At 36.3% G+C, this 22,282-nt stretch overlaps 1 long non-coding RNA gene across 1 annotated transcript in view; it reads right to left on the bottom strand.

Annotated features, from left to right (window-relative positions):
• The window catches only part of LOC123564082 (uncharacterized), a 75,927-nt gene that overhangs the window by 29,326 nt on the left and 24,319 nt on the right, over window positions 1–22,282 (bottom strand). The window contains exons 2-3 of the long non-coding RNA XR_008369850.1: window positions 21,426–21,530; window positions 6,996–7,131 (exon numbers count right to left, since the gene is read on the bottom strand). This is a non-coding gene — a long non-coding RNA (uncharacterized LOC123564082). The remainder of the gene's footprint in view (window positions 1–6,995; window positions 7,132–21,425; window positions 21,531–22,282) is intronic.

Genomic DNA, 22,282 nt, shown 5'->3' with positions numbered 1-22,282 from the left:
TCCAAGATTTTATTGAGGGTAACATTCTGACCAAGTTTCATTAAGATTGGGCCAAATATGTGACCTCTAGAGTGTTAACAAGCTTTTCCTTTGATTTGACCTGGTGACCTAGTTTTTGACCCCAGATAACCCAATATAAAACTCCTCCAAGATTTTACTAAGGGTAACATTCTGACCAACTTTCATTAAAATTGGGCTAAAATTGATGACCTCTAGAGTGTTAACAAGCTTTTCCTTTGATTTGACCTGGTGACCTAGTTTTTGACCCCAGATGACCCATTATCGACCTTGTCCAAGATTTTATTGAGGGTAACATTCTGACCAGGTATCATTAGGATTGGGTTAAAATTGTGACCTCTACAGTGTTAACAGTCAAATTGTTGACGACGACGCTGCCGCCGACACCGCCGCCGCCGACGAACATAAGGCGATCACAAAAGCTCACCCTGAGCACTTTGTGCTCAGGTGAGCTAAAAAGGGCTAAAAATCAGATGAGTGAGCTAAAAATGGGATCCGGACATTTGCCCACCCCCCACACCCTCCAATGAAAAGGTGGACTGCTGGACATTTGCCCCCCAGGACATTTGCTCCCCAATGAAAAAGTGGACTGCTGGACATTTGCCCACCAGTTAAAATGGCAGATAGGACATTTGCCCCAAGCGCTTATTTCTAAAATGGACATTTGCACCCCAATAATTTTGTCATGGAGAGATTATTCAGGAATTTAGTAGAAGATGATTATTCTGCTGCAGGTAACAATTATCTTTGTTTCTTACACTAACAAGGTTTAGTGTTAAAAATATTACACAATTAGTAAAATCGAATGATGCTCCCCAATGCATATGCTTGCCCCAATATGGGGAATAACGTATTAGAAACCAAAACAAGAGCTGTCGGAGGACAGCAACGCTGAACTATTCAACAGCCTTGTCAACTGAATTAATATAAAAGTCGAAAAAGGGACATAATTTTGTACAAATGGGAAACAGGGTTACAGAACCTGCATAGTGTTTTATATCGGCTCATGGCAGTGGACAAGTGTGTTAAGATTCAATCCATTCCCATTAGTGGATACTGAGATACCAGCTTACATACAAAAACTTAACCAAAAACTGCTAAGTCGAAAAAGGGGCATTATTTTGAAAAAATGCAAAGCAGAGTTATGGGACCTGCAAAGTGCATGTCAGGTCATGACAGTGAACAAGTGTGTGAATTTTCAATCAATTCTCATAAGTGGATACTGAGATACCAGCTTACATATAAAAACTTAACCAAAAACTTGTAAGTGAAAAAAGGGGCATTATTTTGAAACAAGAGGGCCATGATGGTCACCTGAGTACCATTGCTTTAACCAAAAACAAAAAGAAAAAATTCTTACAAGGTACAGATATGTCAAAATACACCTAAAAATTGGAGGTACCATACATGTTGTACCACAGAAAAGTGCTCTCGGTTTTTCGGCCAATAATAAAAAAGTTACTAAATAAGCTATTTATAGTAACATAAAAGGGAAGTAATTTAAAAAAATTATTGTAAGCGAACAAAAGAAGGATCTGCCAAATAGAAACAAGAGCACTGCAATGCAATGCAAATGCAGAGCAATATTCACACAAAACAAAGTCATATGACCTTTGACCCCTAAGTGTGACCTTGACATTGAAGTGAGCCATCCGAAACATGCGCTCAGCATGTTGTTTCAATGAGGTGAACATTTGTGTCAGGTTTCTCTGAAATCCATCAAGGGGTTCAAGAGTTGCAGAGTGGAAGGGAAATTGCTTACCAACAAACAGACAGACAGACGGACACCGAGGCGATAACATAATACGTCCCTGCGGGCATATAAAAAGGAATCCAGATCTTAGAGTGATACAAGTTGTGTGCAAGTTTGGTTAAAATCAAATCATAAATGAAGCTGCTGTTGTGCAGACAAGGTAAAATAGCCAATTTTGGCCCTTTCAGAGGCCATAACTCTGGAACCCAATATGGGATCTGACCAGTTCAAGAAAGAAACCAAGATCTTATGGTGACACAAGTTTTATGCAAGTTTGATTAAATTCAAATCATAAATGAAGCTGCTATTGTGCAGACAAGGTCAAAATAGCTAATTTTGGCCCTATCTGGGGCCATAACTCTGGAACCCATTACGGGATCTGGCCGGTTCAAGAAAGGAACCAAGATCTTATGGTGATGCAAGTTTTGTGCAAGTTTGGTTAAAATCAAATCATAAATGAAGATGCTATTGTGCAGACAAGGTCAAAATAGCTAATTTTGACCCCTTCAGGGGCCATAACTCTGGAACCCATAATGGAATCTGGCTAGTTCAACAAAGGAACCAAGATCTTATGGTGATACAAGTTGTGTGCAAGTTTGGTAAAAATCAAATCATAAACAAAGCTGCTATTGTGCAGACAATAGCTAATTTTTGCCCTTTCAGGGGCCGTAACTCTGAAACCCATGAAGGAATCTGGCAAGTTCAAGAAAGAAACCAAGATCTTTTGGTGATACAAGTTGTGTGCAATTTTAGTTAAAATCAAATCATAAATGAAGCTGCTATTGTGCAGATAAGGTCAAAATAGCCAATTTTGGCCCCTTCAGGGGCCATAACTCTGGAACCCATTAAGGGATCTGGCCGGTTCAACAAAGAAACCAAGATCTTATGGTGACACAAGTTTTGTGCAAGTTTGGTTAAAATCAAATCATAAATGAAGCTGCTATTGTGCAGACAAGGTCAAAATAGCTAATTTTGACCCCTTCAGGGGCCATAACTCTGGAACCCATAATTGAATCTGGCCAGTTCAAGAAAGGAACCAAGATCTTATGGTGATACAAGTTGTGTGCAAGTTTGGTAAAAAGCAAATCACAAATAAAGCTGCTATTGTGCAGACAAGGTCAAAATAGCTTATTATGGGCCTTTCAGGGGCCATAACTCTGGAACCCATAATTAGACCTGGCCAGTTCAAGAAAGGAATCAAGATCTTATGGTGATACAAGTTGTGTGCAAGTTTGGTAAAAATCAAATCATAAATAAAGCTGCTATTGTGCAGACAAGGTCAAAATAGCTAATTTTGGCCCTTTCAAGGGCCATAACTCTGGAACCCATAATGGGATCTGGCCAGTTCAAGAAAGGAATCAAGATCTTATGGTGATACAAGTTGTGTGCAAGTTTGGTTAAAATAAAATCATAAATGAAACCACTATCGTGCAGACAAGAAATTGTTGACGGACGCACGCATGGACGTGCGGACAGGGCAAAAACAATATGTCTCCCCCAGAGGGGGGGGGGGAGACATAATTCATGAAATATTGGAGCAAGAGTTATGGTTCTTGTGTCAAATGATGCGAGTGATAAGGTGGAACAACTATTTTAAGTTTGAATCAAATCCATTTAGTAAAAACTGAGATACAGTCCATTTAGTAAAAACTGAGATACAGTGAAAGTGCATCAAAACTTTAACCAGAAATTCTAAGTAAAAACGGGGGATAATTCATGGAAATATTGGTGCAAGAGTTATGGCTCTTGTGTCATATGATGTGAGTGATGATGCTGAACAACCATTTTAAGTTTGAATCAAATCCATCAAAACTTTAAGCTGAAATGCTAAGTAAAAAGGGGGGATGATTCATAAAATATTGGTACCAGAGTTATGGACCTTGTGTCATATGATGTGCGTGGGAGATGATGTGGAACAACTACTTTCAGTTTGCGTCAAAACTTCAACCAGAGTGCGGACAAAGAAGGACGCAGACACCCGGTTGAGTAGGATAGCTCTCCAAACTTCATATAAATGAGCTAAAAACAAAAAAGAAAGTCAGTAGGTCATTCATGGTCATTGAAAGTCAGTTTTAAGATCAGAGTGCAAAACTGTAATGTCATCCAAATTTGAAGGCTGTATCTTAAAAAAAAAAAAGTAGGTCAGTAGGTCAAGGTCACAGTCAAGTGACCCCTACTCACTTGGGATCATCAGGTAATTATAATTAAACAGTCTAGGAAATATGATCTGATAATTTTTGAAGTATTTTTTTTTTAGAAATCAACTAGGCATGATACATACCAAATATCAAAGACCTAGGCCATGAACTTTCAGACAAGAAGAGTTTTTAATTTATTTCCTATATAAGTCTATGTAAAACTTTGGACATCTTGGGTGGGGCCTGCTTTCAATTAAGGGACATAATTTGAATAATCATGATAGAGGACCACTAGGAAATGCAACATACCAAATATCAAAAGCCTAGGCCTTCTAGTTTCAGACAAGACGATTTCTAAAGATTTTCCTATATAAGTATATGTAAAACTATGGACCCCCAGGGCAGGGCCTCTTCACCCCAGGGTAATAATTTGAACAATCTTGGTAGAGGACCATAAGGAAATGCTACATACAAAATATCAAAGGCCTAGGTCTTGTGTTTCCAGACAAGAAGATTTTTTCTTATACGAGTCTATATAAACTGTAAGACCCTGGCCTAGGCGGGGCAATATATGACCCTAGGGGGATAATTTGAACAAACTTGGTAAAGGATCAATAGTTGCTGCTACATACTAAATATCAAAGACCTAAGCCTTGCAGTTTTGAACAGGAAGATTTTCAAAGTCTTTACCTATATAAGTCTATAAAAACCATGTGACCCCTGAGGCGGGGTCCATATTTGACCCTAAGGGGATAATCTGAACAAACTTGGTAGAGGATTATTTGATGATGCTACATTACAAATATCATATAAACCACATGACTCCCGGGCAAGCCATATTTAACCCTAGGGGGATAATTTGAACAATCTTAGTAGAGGAACACTAGATGCTGTTACATACAAAATATCAAATCCTTAAGCCCTGTAGTTTTGAATAAGAAGATTTTCAAAGTTTTCCCTATATAAGTCTATGTAAACCATATGACCCCATGGGCGGGGACATATTTGACCCTAAGGGGGTCATGAACTAATTTGATAGAACCATTAGATGATGCCACATACCAAATATTAAAGCCTCAGTTACTGTGGTTTTGGACAAGAAGATTTTAAAAGTTTTTCCTCTTGGTTGCCATGGTAACCAGAGTTCTGCATGGATTTCAATTCTTTGGGCAATTTTGATAAGGGTCCACCCAAGGTTCATTTCTGTGAAGTTTAGTGCAAAGCTGCCCAGCGGTTTTAAAGGAGAAAATTTTTTGAATTAATTTACAATATAGCCATATAGGAAAAATAAACCCAACCCCGGCCTGCCACCATGCTTTTTACTGAAACAGAATGAATTTTGGTAGAGGGTCACCTAGAGATCATTTCTACAAAACATTTTTAAAATCCGGCTAATAGATTCTGACAAAAGATTTTTAAAGGTTTTGTTTTCAGTTGCCATGGCAACCAAAATTCTGCATATATTTCAACTCTTTGGGCAATTTTGCAACATTCCTGTGAAGTTTGGTGTGAATCTGTCTAGTGTTTCTGCAGAAGATTTTTTTACAAATTGTTGGCACAACACTCGATGCACATTAGACTACGTATCGTACAGTCACAAGGTGAGCTAAAAAGATATTAATTACAACCATCTAAGAGTAAACTTATTTATCTTTAATAGCATCTCTTTTATGTGTTGTTATAACAAGAGCACCGCCTGTGGGTTTTTTTTTTTCAAGAATTACACGGGAATGTCACCATTATTTTATCAAGTAGATACCATTTCTTTCTCAATCAACCTTTTTGGGCTATAATATGTTTACCCTTGGCCGGGTAACATACACATGTAACAAGAGCTTTTCATAAGACAGCGCAGTCTCCACTATTCAGTGATCTGACAGTAAAATGAATTTATGTCTCGATAAAAAACCTCTATTTTAAAAGGAAGATACACCAAGTCATTATTTTACATTGTACTAAAGTTATACATTTTTGTATCCAGAAAGCGAAGATTGCCAAAAATCTTTTAAGTATGAAAGGAGCATAATTCTGTCAAAAATACAATTAGAGTTATGGGGATTGTAGCCACACATGCAGATGATGATTATAAAGTAATATTTTCAATTTCAAGTCATTATCTTTTAAAGTACCAAAGATATGTCTATAAACGAAGCTTTCGAAAAAATTTAACATGAAAATAATTCCAAGTATAACAACTTAGTGACCTTGACCTTGGGTATAATGAGCCCACACCCTGCACATACTTTGTTTGTATGCTGGACAATGTTTATGTGAAATTACAATACGATATAATCAAAAGTAACAAAGATATGACAGAAGAACAAAGGTCACCAGAAAACTTTAACCTTAAAAACAACTCAAGTGACCTTGACCTAATGTATAATGGGCCCAGCCCCTGCACATACTTTGTATGCTGGAAAATGTTATGTGAAGTAACAATAAGATATAAGCTATAGTAACAAAAGATATGACAGAAAAACAAAGGTTGCCGAAAAACTTTAACCAAGAAAGGACACGCCAAGGCTGGGGCCAGTAGAATAGCACCCCTATGCTCCGAATAGTGGAGCTAAAAAGGTTTATTCACATTGTGTGAGTGCAAGAATATCTCTGTTTAATCAAGTTTACTCTCCTGATAAAACACCCAATGAAATAACCAAAACAACAGTTTTATGCCAGAGTGTAGAGTACATTATTCAATTTATTGTTTGCTTAGGGTTTAATGCCGTTTTTCAACAGTATTTTAGTTATGTAACAGCAGGCAGTTAACCTAACCAGTGTTCCTGGATTCTGTACATGTGCAAGCCTGTTCTCCGCAAGTAACTGCCAAATTACCACACAAATCAGAAGTGGTGGACGAATGATTTTAGACAAAAAATTAATGTCTTTTATCAAGTTGTCACAGAGAACATACACCCTCGCCCGGGGATCGAACTCACGACCCTGCGATCCATAGATCTGCGCTCTCCCAACTGAGCTAAGCAGGTGGACAGTACATTATTCAATATACACGATGAGTGGATGAGTACATAGCATTCATGACCGGTATTTGGATGTGTTGTATGAAAAAGTTTTATAAATCTATTTACCAACACTCTGAGGAAATCCTGGTCTAGGTTCTGGTGTTTGTGTATTAGTCTTGAACAGCTGTTCTGTATCTCTGTACTCATCATGAGCGGAAGTGGTCACTGACAGGAAGCATCCGACTGACAGGATTGGAATATTCTGAAATTAGAAAACTGGGTTTGTATCTTGCAGATAATGCTTTACTCATACTAAATCAATATTTCATCACCTAATATTTATCTACTTTGCTATTTTCAAAGTCAACATTTCATTTTTTTATGAAACTGACTGGCCCAATTTTCACAAAACATTTTCAGTTTAAGCTGTGTCTGAGATTGAATTTTTGATAGCAGAGACTGTTGAAACTGGGTACCTCAAATTTCAAAGCATGAAGCATTTTACTTCGACATGATCGAAATTCAACTTAAATTGATATTTTATGCACGAGTTTTCAGAACGGGACTTGAAAATCTCTTCAAGATATCCAGAATTTTGAGATATGTGAGTTCAAGACAGAACTCCAAGATTAAATTTCAACTGAAACTTACTATGAATACTGAATAGTCACTTGAAAATATTCATCAATGTAACAAATAACATAAACATGCCATGTTGATGTAAATGACAATAAACTTTCATTATCAAACTCTGGAAATGTTCTGGGGGGCCTGGATACCAGTACTTTTTTATTATTCCACAATGATATCTGAACATTTCAGTGTTCTGAACAGTGTCTGTTTTTTTTCTGATTATTTATGAGTAACATCTCAGATTGTAGTTCTGAATCATGTAGACACTGATTTATAACAGAAACAATACTTAATTTGCAGAATACAGAAACATATCTGTGTTCTATCTGATAGTTGTAAAAAGTCTCGCAGTATATTGGATCCAGTGTTGTTAGATTTTCTGGTATCTTTGGTTGACTGAGTCCATTTAACTTAACTACATTAGAATTCCACCTAAGCCGGTACTAGGAGATGTAAGGGGTGTTTCACATTCCATTACCTCTTTTTAACAGACGCAATCAAACCAAGTCTGCTATTTATTTGCTTGGTTGCGTTCTATGCTTCCAAAGGATCTTTTTAAAGATTTATTCATTTCTATGGCAAAGAGTTTTCAGCTTTTCTCAGTGTCGTTCAGAAGGCACTCAGTATCTTCATTGTAGTTTTGAATAGTATTAACTATTTGTATTTTTAACAATTGAGTAAATTAATAAAATTGATATAATTCTAGAATATTCAATAAGACTTTAGAATTAGATTTATTATTGTGGTAATATTATTCAACGTTTATTAAGCATTTTTGACACATATAAACATCTCGGTACAGTGTAGTCATTAGCTATATGTTTTGCAATATTTCAAATGATATTTAGAATATTACGATATTTCTAAATGTTAAAAAATTATAACTGTAAGTGTCTCCATTTTACAGGTCTTACATATATCTTGGTTTTCTACCACTCATATTTGTTCACAGTCTTGACAGCTTTTTGCAAGTTCATATTAAAGTTCAAATCTAGGTAGTAGAGGCGTAATAGAATACCTCCTTTTTGAAGAGTATTCAATTCCTACCATAAACCCACTTTTACTGCAATTCTCAGGGGGGCGTAAGTTCAAGCCCTACTAGGACCAAATTTTTTTCCCCTTATTTTCCATTTTTTCTAGTAGTTTTTTACTTCTTTCAAGACTTATTACTGATTTCTTGCTGTTAAAAATGAATTTACTACTTAAACAGAAGTGGTAGAGTTACACATCTTTAACAAGAGCTGTTACTAATGTGACAAATGCCCCCCACAGCGCCTTGACCTTTGACCTGGTGACCTTGACCTTTGACTTGGTCACCCCAATGTCAACAGGGGTCGTGTACTCAATAAGTACTATTAGCATGTGAAGTTTGAAGGTCCTGGGTGCAGTAGTTCGCGAGTAAATTGCCTTCATGCAAAAAGTTAACGTTGGCCCCTGTGTCCTTGACCATTGACCTGGTGACCCCAAAGTAAGTAGGGGTCGTGTACTCAATAAATACTATCAGCATGTGAAGTTTGAAGGTCCTGGGTGCAGTGGTTCGCGAGTAAAGTGCCTTCATGCAAAAAGTTAACGTTGGCCCCTGTGACCTTGACCTTTGTCCTGGTGACCCCAAAGTCTGTAGGGGTTGTGTAGTCGATGAGTACTATCAGCATGTGAAGTTTGAAGGTCCTGGATGCAATGGTTCACGAGTAAAGTGCCTTCATGCAAAAAGTTAACATTGGCCCCTGTGACCTTGACCTTTGACCTGGTGACCCCAGTCAGTAGGGGTCTTGTACTCGATGAGTACTATCAGCATGTGAAGTTTGAAGGTCCTGGATGCAATGGTTCGCGAGTAAAGTGCCTTCATGCAAAAAGTTAACATAGGCCCCTGTGACCTTGACCTTTGACCTGGTGACCCCAGTCAGTAAGGGTCTTGTACTCGATGAGTACTATCAGCATGTGAAGTTTGAAGGTCCTGGGTGCAGTGGTTCGCGAGTAAAGTGCCTTCATGCAAAAAGTTAACGTTGGCCCCTGTGACCTTGACCTTTAACCTGGTGACCCCAAAGTCAGTAGGGGTTGAGTACTCAATAAGTACTATCAGCATCTGAAGTTTGAAGGCCCTGGGTGCAGTGGTTCGTGAGTAAAGTTCCTTCAAGCAAAAAGTTAACGTTGTGACGAACGAACGGACAGTTGAAAACTAATATGCCTCCCTTCGGGGGCATAAAAATATTGAGTTACATGCGGTAAAAGTTCTCTATTTTGCTTTCACTCTTTAGATTACATATCGTGGAAGAAATTTAGGTAGGTTTTACGTCTGCCCCAAGGTTATTTTTGAATGAAGTAAGCAAAATTCAAAACAGAAACACAGATTTCGACCTTATTTTTTCAATGTTGAAGTTAGAATTTTGTATCATTAAATCCCTTTACTTGAGGAACCCTAGATAAAATGATATTCACATTTTTATTTTGTGTTTTATAATTGTTTACCAATAGCTGGATGATTCTTTTATTAAAATTAATGGCAAAATGAGTTCTCTGCAAACGTTTTGTATAGTGGCCATCACTTTGAAATTTGTCTCTACTTGAGCTAGAGGAGATACCATAGGTTATACAAAATTTAGAAAAAAACGGCACGGTAAAAATTGTTAAACTAGAAATGTGTCCATGGGACACAGATGCCCCCACTACATGACATTAAATTGACAATTTTTTCCCAGGTCAGGGGCCAAAAATGACAATTTTTTCCCAGGTCAGGGGCCAGAACTCCTACAATACTGAATGAATCCGGATGCAAAACCCCAGGTGCACAACTGCACATGCTGACCAACATTCCTGTAAACTTTGGTGACTCTAGGTCAAATACTTTTGGAGCTACGCACGACACAACATTAAAATGACCAATTTTTTACTAAGTCAGGGGCCATAACTCCTACATGACTGGATGAATCCAGATGCAAAACCCCAGGTGCACAACTGCACATGCTGACCAACATTCCTGTAAACTTTGGTGACTGTAGGTCAAATACTTTTGGAGCTATGCGCGACACAACATTAAAATGACCATTTTTTTACTAAGTCAGGGGCCATAACTCCTACATGACTGGATGAATCCGGACGCGAAACCCCAGGTGCACAACTACACATGCTGACCAACATGCCTGTAAAGTTTTGTGACTCTAGGTCATATACTTTTGGAGCTAGACGCGACACAACATTAAAATGACCAATTTTTACAAAGTCAGGGGCCATAACTTCTACATGACTGAATGAATCTGGACGCGAAACCCCAGGTGCACAACTACACATGCTGACCAACATTCCTGTAAAGTTTTGTGACTCTACGTCAAATACTTTCAGAGCTACGCGCGACACAACATTTTCGGAAGGACGGACGGACGGAAGAACAAGAGCAAATCTATATGCCCCCCCAAAAGTGGTGGGGGCATAAAAATTGCGAAACACGGTCATCTTTAAGAATATACCAAGCAAATGCCATTTTGTAAACATTGCTATTATGCCTCTACTACCTTAAACTACATATATATTTCATCTTGTTTGTTAGTTTTTGTTTAGCGCTGCTTTTCAACCATGAATATTCTATTAATGAGCAATTCAAACACAAAATGCTTAAATTATTTGTTTGTTTTTAGTTTAACACCATTTTTTCGACAGTATTTTAGTTATGTAACAGCAGGCAATTAACATAACTAGTGTTCCTGGATTCAGTACCAGTTCAAACATGTTCTCCGCAAGTAACTGCCAACTTCCCCACATGAATCAAAGACAATTGTCTTCTATCAAATTATCAATGAAAACATACGCCTTCCCAGGGGACTGAACTCATGACCCCATGATCCGTAGATCTGCGCTCTCCTTACTGAGCTAAATGGGCGGCTTGTTACATTTAAAGAAATACAAGAATTTGTAACAGAGTTACCAACATCTCACTCTTATGTACATTTTTCACAAAACATACTGCATGCCAATACAGCATCTTGGCATGAACAAAAAAATAACAAGAGTGCTAGGATGTCACAATAATTATATGTCTGTCATGTAGATGTTACAGTAAAACATATTCTGTATAAGTTTGGGAGACAGTAAGCCCAAACAATGACATATCCAGTTCTAACAACCAGGTTAAAAGAGTTTCAAGAATAAGCAATTTATAGTAGCAACAAAGGGAAGTAAGTTTTGTTTTTCTAATGTCCACAAAAAACTCTTTACCAAGACGAGATACCTTAAAATACACCTACAATCTGAAAGTAATATCCATGTTATATCTCAGAAAAGTGGTCTTGATTTTTCTCTATGGTCAATTATAAAAAAGTTACAATATAAGTTATTTATAGTAACAACAAGGAAAGTAAGTCTGGTTCTTGCGCATGGCACTCCATCAATTATGCCAAGTGAAATCAAAATTAACTTACTCATCTTATATTCCCCACATCTACAAGAATATATTTTACTGGACTTTAAAGTGAACTTGAAATGAAACTGCAAGGAAACCTGTTTTGATTTACCAGAAGAAGTCATAAACATGGAAACTGGATCTACTTATCTACTATCAATCAGATTTACAGGAGACTTCAGCAATTACAACAACCATGTAACACAAGAGTGCACTATAGGTCACCATCACTTGTTCAGAAACAAAAGAAATTAAGGGACACTGCCAGAATGACAGCGTTCCTGAATAGAAAGGATGCAGAAAACCTTCCTTTCTATCAAATGTAGAATTCAAAACTATAAAAGCTGTGCTTCAATTCATTTGTAAGATTCCATTTCTAAAGTAGAAGATATTAAATCAGTTGTGTTAACAATTCAGCAGGAAAATGTATCCAAAAACCAAATGATTAGTTCTCTATAGGAAGAGAGCAAATATCTGACTCACAAATCTAAACTCCAGTCTGAACTCGTTACAAAACTAGAACTGTCACAGGAGTGACTCATACCCCCACCATACGGTCTTGTCACAGAAGAATGGCAACCATAAGTAATCTTAAAATGTTTTTACTTTTTACATAGGACTTATAATAAAAAAGTTAGAAAAATACCTAAAATATTGAAAATCTAAAAATAGGATTTCTAAAAATAGACTAATTCCTGGAATTTAAGGGGAAAAAACTCAGTACAAAGGTTAAAAAAAGGTTACTTCCCTTTGGCTCTAAGCCAATCAGAATGAGATATAGTGAAAATACATCAAAATTAACCTTAAATTCTAGGTAAAAGGGGACACAATTCAAGAAAAATAGTGTCAGAGTTATGCACCTTGTGTCACATGATGTGGGTGATGAGGGGGAACATCTATTTTAAGTCTGAATCAAATCCATTCAGTAGTAATTGAGATATAGTGAAAATACATCAAAATTAACCTTAAATTCTAAGTAAAAAGGGGCATAATTCATGAAAAATTGGTGTCAGAGTTATGCACCTTGTGTCACATGATGTGGGTGATGAGGTGGAACATCTATTTTAAGTTTGAATCAAATCCATTTTGTAATAATTGAGATATAGTGAAAATACATCAAAATCAACCCTAAATTTAAAGTAAAAGGGGACATAATTCATAAAAAATTTATGTCAGAGTTAAGCACCTCATGTCACATCATCCGGGTGATGAGGTGGAACAACTATTTTAAGTTTGAATCAAATCCATTAAGTAATAACTGAGATATAGTGAAAATACAACAAAATTAACCTTAAATTCTAAGTAAAAGGGGACATAATTCATGAAAACTTGGTGTCAGAGTTATGCACCTTGTGTCACATGATGTGGGTGATGAGGTGGAACATCTATTTTAAGTTTGAATCAAATCCATTCAGTAGTAACTGAGATAAAGTGAAAATACATCAAAATCAACCTTAAATTCTAAGTAAAAAGGGGCATTATTCATAAAAAATGGTGTCAGAGTTATGCACCTTATGTCACATGATGTGGGTGATGAGGTGGAACATCTATTTTAAGTTTGAATCAAATCCATTTAGTAATAACTGAGATGTAGTGAAAATACATCAAAATTAACCTTAAATTCTAAGTAAAAGGGGACATAATTCATGAAAACTTGGTGTCAAGAGTTATGCACCTTGTGTCACATGATGTGGGTGGTAAGGTGGAACATGTATTTTAAGTTTGAATCAAATCCATTTGGTAATAACTGAGATAATAGATATCGGGACGGGACGGGACGGGATGGGACGGGACGCGACAAAACTGACTCCTATATACCCCCCTCAAACATGTTTGGTGGGGGTATAATTACGCGATCAGATGAAAGAAATGGAACTAAGTAAAGACACCTTAAAAGATGAACATTCTAAAGTCACAGATCAATGCTTAGTGCTGGAACAAACTGTCAATACTTCAAAACGTGTTGTTGCAATGTTAAACATACAGAACAATTACCTTGAAAACATTGCAGAAAAACAGTGGAAAAAAACTAGACAAAATAGTTTGGGCTTGTGAAAGGGAAATAAAAAGCCTTGCAGATGAAATCATAAAATTAAGTAAAACAGGTAAAAGTGAAAGTCATTCTATCTTCCTGTATGCCGGCATACGATGTACTGGTAACATATGTCACACCCAGAATGACTGTCCTTCCATTGGAACAATATGCAAGCTCTGTGATCAACAGGACCACTTCACTGTTGCATGCACCTCAAAAGAAGAATTCATTAGACCTTTCTTCATAGCTCCTTCAGGCCCTTACGCTTTGTGACTTTAGAACTCATAGAATGTTAGAAAAAAACTTAGTGACTGGAATTAATACACATATTTCATATTTAGTATTTTATTTGACTTTGGGAACCAAAGTAAAAGAAGCAGGGGGAAGTTATTATGCAGCAAATATTTGTCAACTTTTTATACACTGCATTTTTTATAAAAATTTCAAATAATACTTATATTTATAGAATACTGACATGTTTAGTATCAAAATGTTTGTCTTTTAAAGTTAAAGTTGATATAATATTTATTAGTTTAATAAAAAAACTCTGGCCTTACCGATTCCGATTCGGAAGATGAGTCTATTAACTATAAATCAAACTTTCAAACATCAAAATGAAATTGTATATGAATTTCAATAAGAAAGTAACCCAAAACAGAATTTTATGCCTAAAAATATATTTCCCTTACTTTAACACTTTATATCTTCGAAACTCAAAGAGAAACTACAATAAATTTTGTATCATCGGAAAGAGAATTTAAATTGCTATAAACTTTATATTGACAAAAATAATGTCAAACTTACAGAAAATATTAAAATAATGACATTTTTAACATAAGTGTGTGTAATCACAAAATAATGCCAACACCTCTGTTCAGATTAGACAGTCACACTTATCAGCCATATACCAATTATTGATTATTGATTATCACTTATCAGTGTTATGTAAAAGAGGTTACTTTGGCTTCTGTTCTGTGTGGTAAAGGGTTAAACAATTTTTTCTCCATTGTACAAAAGTGATGAACACTTCTAAAATGTTGTCAAGAAAATATATGAATTAGATTTAGAAAGTTTGCTAAAACTGACCAAGGTCACATTTTTTTCTAAATCATTAATTAGTTCAGTGTATGCCATTATTTTCTTTAAATTTAGGATTTCATAAACATATTATACTATTTGACATAGCAAAAGGAAATTGAATATTGCAGTATATCATGAATTCTAAATAATGTACAAATTTGCATGATTGAAAAAGTTCTTTAAAGACTTTAAATTCATATCCGAAATTTACCTATCCTAAACTCGTAAATTTATCAGGTGCACGATCATCATAACGAAAGCAGTACCAATTTTGTAGATATTGGCGATCTTTTATCGATATTTTGTACGGGAGTTCAGACCGTCTCATTCATTGAAATCGGCCGTATACTAAATAAACTTGAAGTAAATTTACAACAAGAGGGCCATAATGGCCTTATATCGCTCACCTGTTATCATTGCACTTAAGGACAAGAAGGTCAAAAAATCATAATCAAGATCAGTAAGTCCAAAGGACAGGAACAACAAAGGGAAGAAATTTAACCAAAAAGAAAAAAAAATCTTACAAGGTACAGATATGTCAAAATACACCTAAAAATTGGAGGTACCATCCATGTTGTACCACAGAAAAGTGGTCTCGGTTTTTCCCTATGGCCAATAATAAAAAAGTTACTAATAAGCTACTTATAGTAACATAAACGGGAAGTAATTAAAAAAAACAATATATTGTAAATGAACAAAAGAAGGAACAAGAGCACTGCAATGCAACGCAAATGCAGAGCAATATACACACTAAACAAAGTCATATGACCTTTGACCCCTAAGTGTGACCCTGACCTTGAAGTGAGCCATCCGAAACATGCGCTCTGCATGTCGTTTCGATGAGGTGAACATTTGTGTCAGGTTTCTTTGAAATCCTTCAAGGGGTTCAAGAGTTACAGAGCGGAAGGGAAACTGCTTACCAACAGACAGACAGACGGACACCAAGGTGATAACATAATACGTCCCTTTGGGCGTATAAAAAGGAACCAAGATCTTATGGTGATACAAGTTGTGTGCAAGTTTGGTTAAAATCAAATCATAAAGGAAGCTGCTATTGTGCAAACAAGGTCAAAATAGCTAATTTTGGCCCTTTCAGGGGCCATAACTCTGGAACCTATTATGGGATCTGGCCGGTTCAAGAAAGGAACCAAGATCTTATGGTGACACAAGTTTTCAGCAAGTTTGATTAAATTCAAATCATAAACAAGAGCTGTCCGTAAGACAGTGCGCTCGACTTTTCTCAGTTTGATAGTAAATAACTATTTTAAGTTTCAAGTCAATAGCTTTGATAGTAACAGAGACATTTGACTTTATCAAAAACTTTAACCAACGGCGACGGCGATGCCGGGGCGAGTGCAATAGCTCTACTTTTTCTTCGAAAAGTCGAGCTAATGAAGCTGCTATTGTGCAGACAAGGTCAAAATAGCTAATTCTGGTCCTATCAGGGGCCATAACTCTGGAACCCATAATGGAATCTGGCCAATTCAAGAAAGGAACCAAGATCTTGTGGTGATACAAGTTGTGTGCAAGTTTGGTTAAAATAAAATCACAAATGAAGCTGCTATTGTGCAGACAAGGTCAAAATAGCAAATTCTGGCCCTTTCAGGGGCCATAACTCTGGAACCCATAATGGAATCTGGCCAGTTCAAGAAAGGAACCAAGATCTTATGGTGATACAAGTTGTGTGCAAGTTTGGTAAAAATCAAATCATAAATAAAGCTGCTATTGTACAGACAAGGTCAAAATAGCTCATTTTGGCCCTTTCAGGGGCCATAACTTTTGAACCCATAATGGGATCTGGCCAATTCAAGAAAGGAACCAAGATCTTATGGTGATACAAGTTGTGTGCAAGTTTGGTTAAAATTAAATCATAAATGAAACCACTATCATGCAGACAAGAAATTGTTGACGGACAGACACACGCACACACGGACTGACGACAGACAAAGGGTGATCACAAAAGCTCACCTTGTCACTATGTGACAGGTGAGCTAATAAAATCAAGAAGTAACATATGATTGATGCATTAGATTATGCTGAAGGATTCCTGAAGTTTATCGGCTTTTTTCACGCAGATTGAAAATTTTCAAAATGGCAACGGGTTACTAGAAAGCTAAGCGCGCTTAAATAAGACGACCTGTGATTTTAAAAAATAGTTTCTACGGTCTAAATAACAATCAATTTTAAAGTTTTTGGTATTATTTTGAAGCTAAAACACTGAATTAATCAAATATGTACATGATTATACTATAGAATGGACATATTCCTACAGAATCAGCTAAACTCTGGGCAATCTAAACACAACTACGTGCTAAAATCGGCACAATTTAAAAAAAAATTTTTGGACTCTCAAAAAAAGTGTTGGGGTCGGCGGTAAAAAAATAGGGTAGGTCGTGTTAGCGGAAAGAATTAACGTTTTTTTTAGGCCGAAGTTATTGACTGGAAATTGATTTCCATGTTCTATCCACTGTGACCTTGACCTTTAAAAGAGTTACCCCAAAATCAATAGGGATCACCTACTCTGCATGTCCAATCATCCTATGAAGTTTCAAAATTCTGGGTCAAGTGGTTCTCAAGTTACTGACCAGAAATGGTTTTCCAGGTTTAGGCCCCTGTGACCTTGACCTTTAATAGAGTGACCCCAAAATCAATAGGGATCATCTACTTTGTATGTTGATCATCCTACGAAGTTTCAATATTCTGGGTCAAGAGGTTCTCAAGTTACTGACCGGAAATGCTTTTCCATGTTAAGGCACCTGTGACCTTGACCTTTAATAAAGTGGTCCCAAAAACAATAGGTATCGTCTATTCTATAAGCCCTACCACCCTATCAAGTTTGAAGGTTTTAGGTCAAATGATTCCCCAGTTATTGATTAGAAATGGTTTTGGATGTTCAGGCCCCTGTGACCTTGACCTTTAATAGAGTGACCTCAAAATCAATAGGGGCCATCTATTTTGCATGATCAATCATCCTATGAAGTTTCAACATTCTGGGTTAAGTGGTTCTTTGATGGAGTGACCCCAAAAACAATAGGGGTCGTCTACTCCATAAGCCCTGCCATCCTAAGAAGTTTGAAGGTTCTAGGTCAAATGATTCTCAAGTTCTTGATCAGAAATGAAGTGTGGCGGACGGACAGGGCAAAAACAATATGGAGACAAAATTATAGAATATGTGTATTGCATGTCAGATAACCACATTGAACAACTTAGTTTCAATAGATCGGAAATGAAGTGTGGCGGACGGACGGAAAGGGCAAAAACAATATGGAGACAAAATTATAGAATATGTCTATTGCATGTCAGATTACCACATCGAACAACTTCGTTTCAATAAATTCCCACTAGTCATTTAAGAATTATCTTACAAATAATTAACAAAGAGTACACGAATGCGTGCAGTAGTCTTTTGTATTTTTCAAGTAGTAGAGGTAAATTATCTTTTGGGATAATGAAAAATGAAAAAACTAATGTGTACAGGGTTTGTTTTTAAATTGGTAGGGGAAAGGCCAAACAAAAGTTTTTGTTTATTTTTGGCCTATATTCTAATCTACAGGCAGTTTACAAATGGGATAAGCAAATTAACATTTATATCAAATCACCCTCCTGACGGTAGATTAAACCCAATGATTCTAAAACGAACGACTTGTACATGTATTTGGCCTGACTCTCTGGCTTTTTTAAAGTCATTTTAATTTACTTAGTGATTTTGATGTTCAGTTTATTTCTTCCCCTAGATTTTATGCAATTTATACAAAAGATACCTCTGATATCCAAGAAATGAATGAAGGAGATAGATATCATTGTATCTGATTTTATCAACCTTGATACCGATCTTTCATGCAGAAATGTGTATTAAAATCTGTCCAAACCGCATATACTAAATCCAAACTGTTAACATTTTTTCAATTGCTTGTATCCAAACCGTTACACACTTGATACATGTGATTGACTTCAGATGGTATATTTTCGCAAAAAATACTATACTTTCAGTTTAGAGACCGATGACAACATATGTGAAAATGTTTCTTCTTTCTTCTTAACTGATTTTTTCTGATGATACAATTGCAAGAGTTTTGATAACATCATTTAAAAGTTCCATTTTCATTTCTTGATTCCATAATCTGCACGTTTTTATCACTTCGTAATTTAAACTGGAATGATTTCAACTTCTTGTAGCGAATAACTTGCACTTTAGAATGAAAACTGAAAACATATCAAATGTTTATATAACTAGAATGTGTCTGTAGGACACAGGGTCTGCCCCCCCCCCCCCCCCCCCCACTGGTACATTTGTCACAAATAAGGGGAAATCATTCAAATGTTTGCAGTCTTAATGGGGTATAGCCTCAAAAAAAAATATTATGAAATGGATTCATTATTCTATACCATAAATTTTTTATCCTTTTTGAGCTATGAGCATCACAAACAAAAAATCCACTATTTTGGCTATTTCAAGGGCCATAACTCTGTAATAAACACTAAAATTCTCAAGAAGAATGCCAAGTGTGAAGGGTCACATTATGATAAAGACTTAAGCAAGGTTTCATGAATTTACATTACTTTTTGAGTGAGGCACATAATTAGGTGAAAATGTGCATTTTTAACTATTTCAGGGGCCATAACTCTAGAAATAGGGGGCAGACCCAGATGAAAAATAGGAGGTGCGCAAGTTCATATCATGATTAAGACTCATGCAAGGTTTCATGAACCTATATCAAATACTTTTTGAGCTAGGCGTGTCACAAGGTGAAAATGTGCATTTTTGACTATTTCAGGGGCCATAACTCTAAAAATAGGAAGCGGAGCCAGACGAAAAATAGGAGGTGCGCAAGTTCATACCATGATAAAGACTCAAACAAGGTTTCATCAATTTATATCAAACACTTTTTGAGCTAGGCGTGTCACAAGGTGAAAATGTGCATTTTTGACTATTTCAGGGGCCATAACTCTAGAAAAAGGGGGTGAACCAAGATGAAAAATAGGAGGTGCGCAAGTTCATATCATGATTAAGACTCATGCATGGTTTCATAAATCTATATCAAATACTTTTTGAGCTAGGCGTGTCACAAGGTGAAAATGTGCATTTTTGACTATTTCAGGGGCCATAACTCTAAAATTAGGAGGCAGAGCCAGACAAAAAATAGAAGGTGCACAAGTTCATATCATAATAAAGACTCCTGCAAGGTTTCATTAATTTATATTAAATACTTTTTGAGCTAGGCGTGTCACGAACTTCGGATGGACGCACGGACAAGAGCAAATCTATATGCCCCCACCACTCATGGGGGGGCACAAAAATATGTGTTTCGTCGTTGAAAATATCAAAACTTATGTGCTGTTCTTGACAGATTTTGCTTGGGAGAGGCCATATTGGACAGATCCAAACACACGGCTACCGGTGTAGTTACCATACCGTGAAAATGTCACATGTCATTTCACATAACCGATGAGAATCCTTCATAAATTTTAAAATAATGTTTCTTTTAATGTTAAATAGCAGGTACTTGCACTTTACTCTTAGATGACAAAGTAGAAGATTTCCTTCATAAAGATTAACTTTACTATTTTTATTTGTGATGTTCCACACAGACTTCATAGCATTTAAATTTGTGTTTGGTGTTCCAACATATTCTGGTGAACCAGATAAATTTCTGTTGTGCTAAAATATTGGAAGTTTATTAAATTAAAACAGATAAAGTACACTGGACTTGATTCATTTCTAAATGTAGTGTGAATCACCACATTACAAAATCCCTCCAGGCATGAAGGCGAAAATGCTCTGGACAAAGTCATTCTTCTACATGTATCTGACATTTGGCCTCTTAGTGTGACCTTGACCTTAGATCTAGGGGTCTGGATCTTGCACATGACTCGTCGCTTCATTATGAGGGACACTTGTACCAAGTAATTGACAGAGTTGGGGCACAAAACAGACTTTGATAACCTTTGACCTTCACCTCAGAGCTAGAGGTCTGGGTTTTGTGCAAGACACATCGTCTCATTATGGTAAACATTTAAGCCTATTTATTTCAAAATCCTGTCATGGTTGACAGAGTTATGGACCGGACACGGAAGGACAGACGTCCCTACAATTGGGTATTTAGGTGGCTATTCTTTTGTTCTCCCTATTGTTATTTAAGCCATGTAAAACAAAAATAGCCGTATAATAGCTTACTGAATGAATTACATCAAAGAAAATGTACAGTAACCTATTGTTCGTATGCAAATGTTGGCTCGAAAATATGGATGGAAGGACACAGTCTATTTCTATGTTCCCTTTTCTTTTTTGAAAAATGCAGGGGACAATTACAAACAACTATTTCAAGTCTGAATGCATTCATATACCAAGTGACAAAATGGGAAATGAATCCAGACTTTATCTAAACTGCCAACACAAGAGAGAGAAGAAATAACTTACTTCATTTGTAAGGACTGATAAGTTAGTTTTCTCTGGAATCCTTTACACGGTGGTAATGAAAATGACTTGTGTTCTCTTGACTCCAGAAACTTCTCAACTTTCTTACTGAAATAAATTTATTCATATAAGTAAAATATAGATTAACCTTTTTATTGTATACAGCATTTTGTAGAAGTTCTAAGTGCATTCTCTTAGCCAGGTATAATAATGCACTACAGTCGACATCGTACTTGCGATCACCTCTATTAAGCGATTTTTGTATTAAACGACCAGTCAAAATCCCTCCCAAACGTTTTCAGTATACAAATTCATTCCATTTAACGACTTTTTTATTAAACGACTAGCGACCACAGTAATGTAGTCCCGACAGGTAATATATTTGACAAAAGTATCTATTAAGTGACCGGGTACCAAAATTCTACCGGGCATTTCTTCATCTGTGTAATTAGCGAGTACGTTTTGCACGTGACTGAATGCAATTTACCTTTGTATCAGTCAAACTGACAAACAATCTAGCCATAATTTTCACGGTTTGTGGACTTGGAAAAGTGTTCACGATGTTAAAACAGATTCTGAAACCATGTATGTTCATAATAAGTACAATTACATTAACAGTTAAAAATAACTCCTTTTCATCTGATTGAAATTCATTAAGAGACCATTTCATTAAGAGACCACTTCTTAGCAGTCCCTTAATACAATGTCGACTGTATGTGCTAACATTAAGGGCAGGTGCACTTCACACTTGTACGTTTTTGCACCCTTAAAATCTTTAAAAATCCCTGCCTACACTTTTTTGGGTGGTGGGGGGCATGATCATAACCACACACTTTTTCTTTTTTGCCTAAATATGTATC

This window comes from Mercenaria mercenaria, chromosome 2 (genome assembly GCF_021730395.1).
Source record: "Mercenaria mercenaria strain notata chromosome 2, MADL_Memer_1, whole genome shotgun sequence".
In the NCBI taxonomy this organism is placed as follows: domain Eukaryota; kingdom Metazoa; phylum Mollusca; class Bivalvia; order Venerida; family Veneridae; genus Mercenaria; species Mercenaria mercenaria.
The sequence above is the reverse complement of the archived record's forward strand: the minus strand, read 5'-3'. Positions and strand labels throughout refer to the sequence as shown.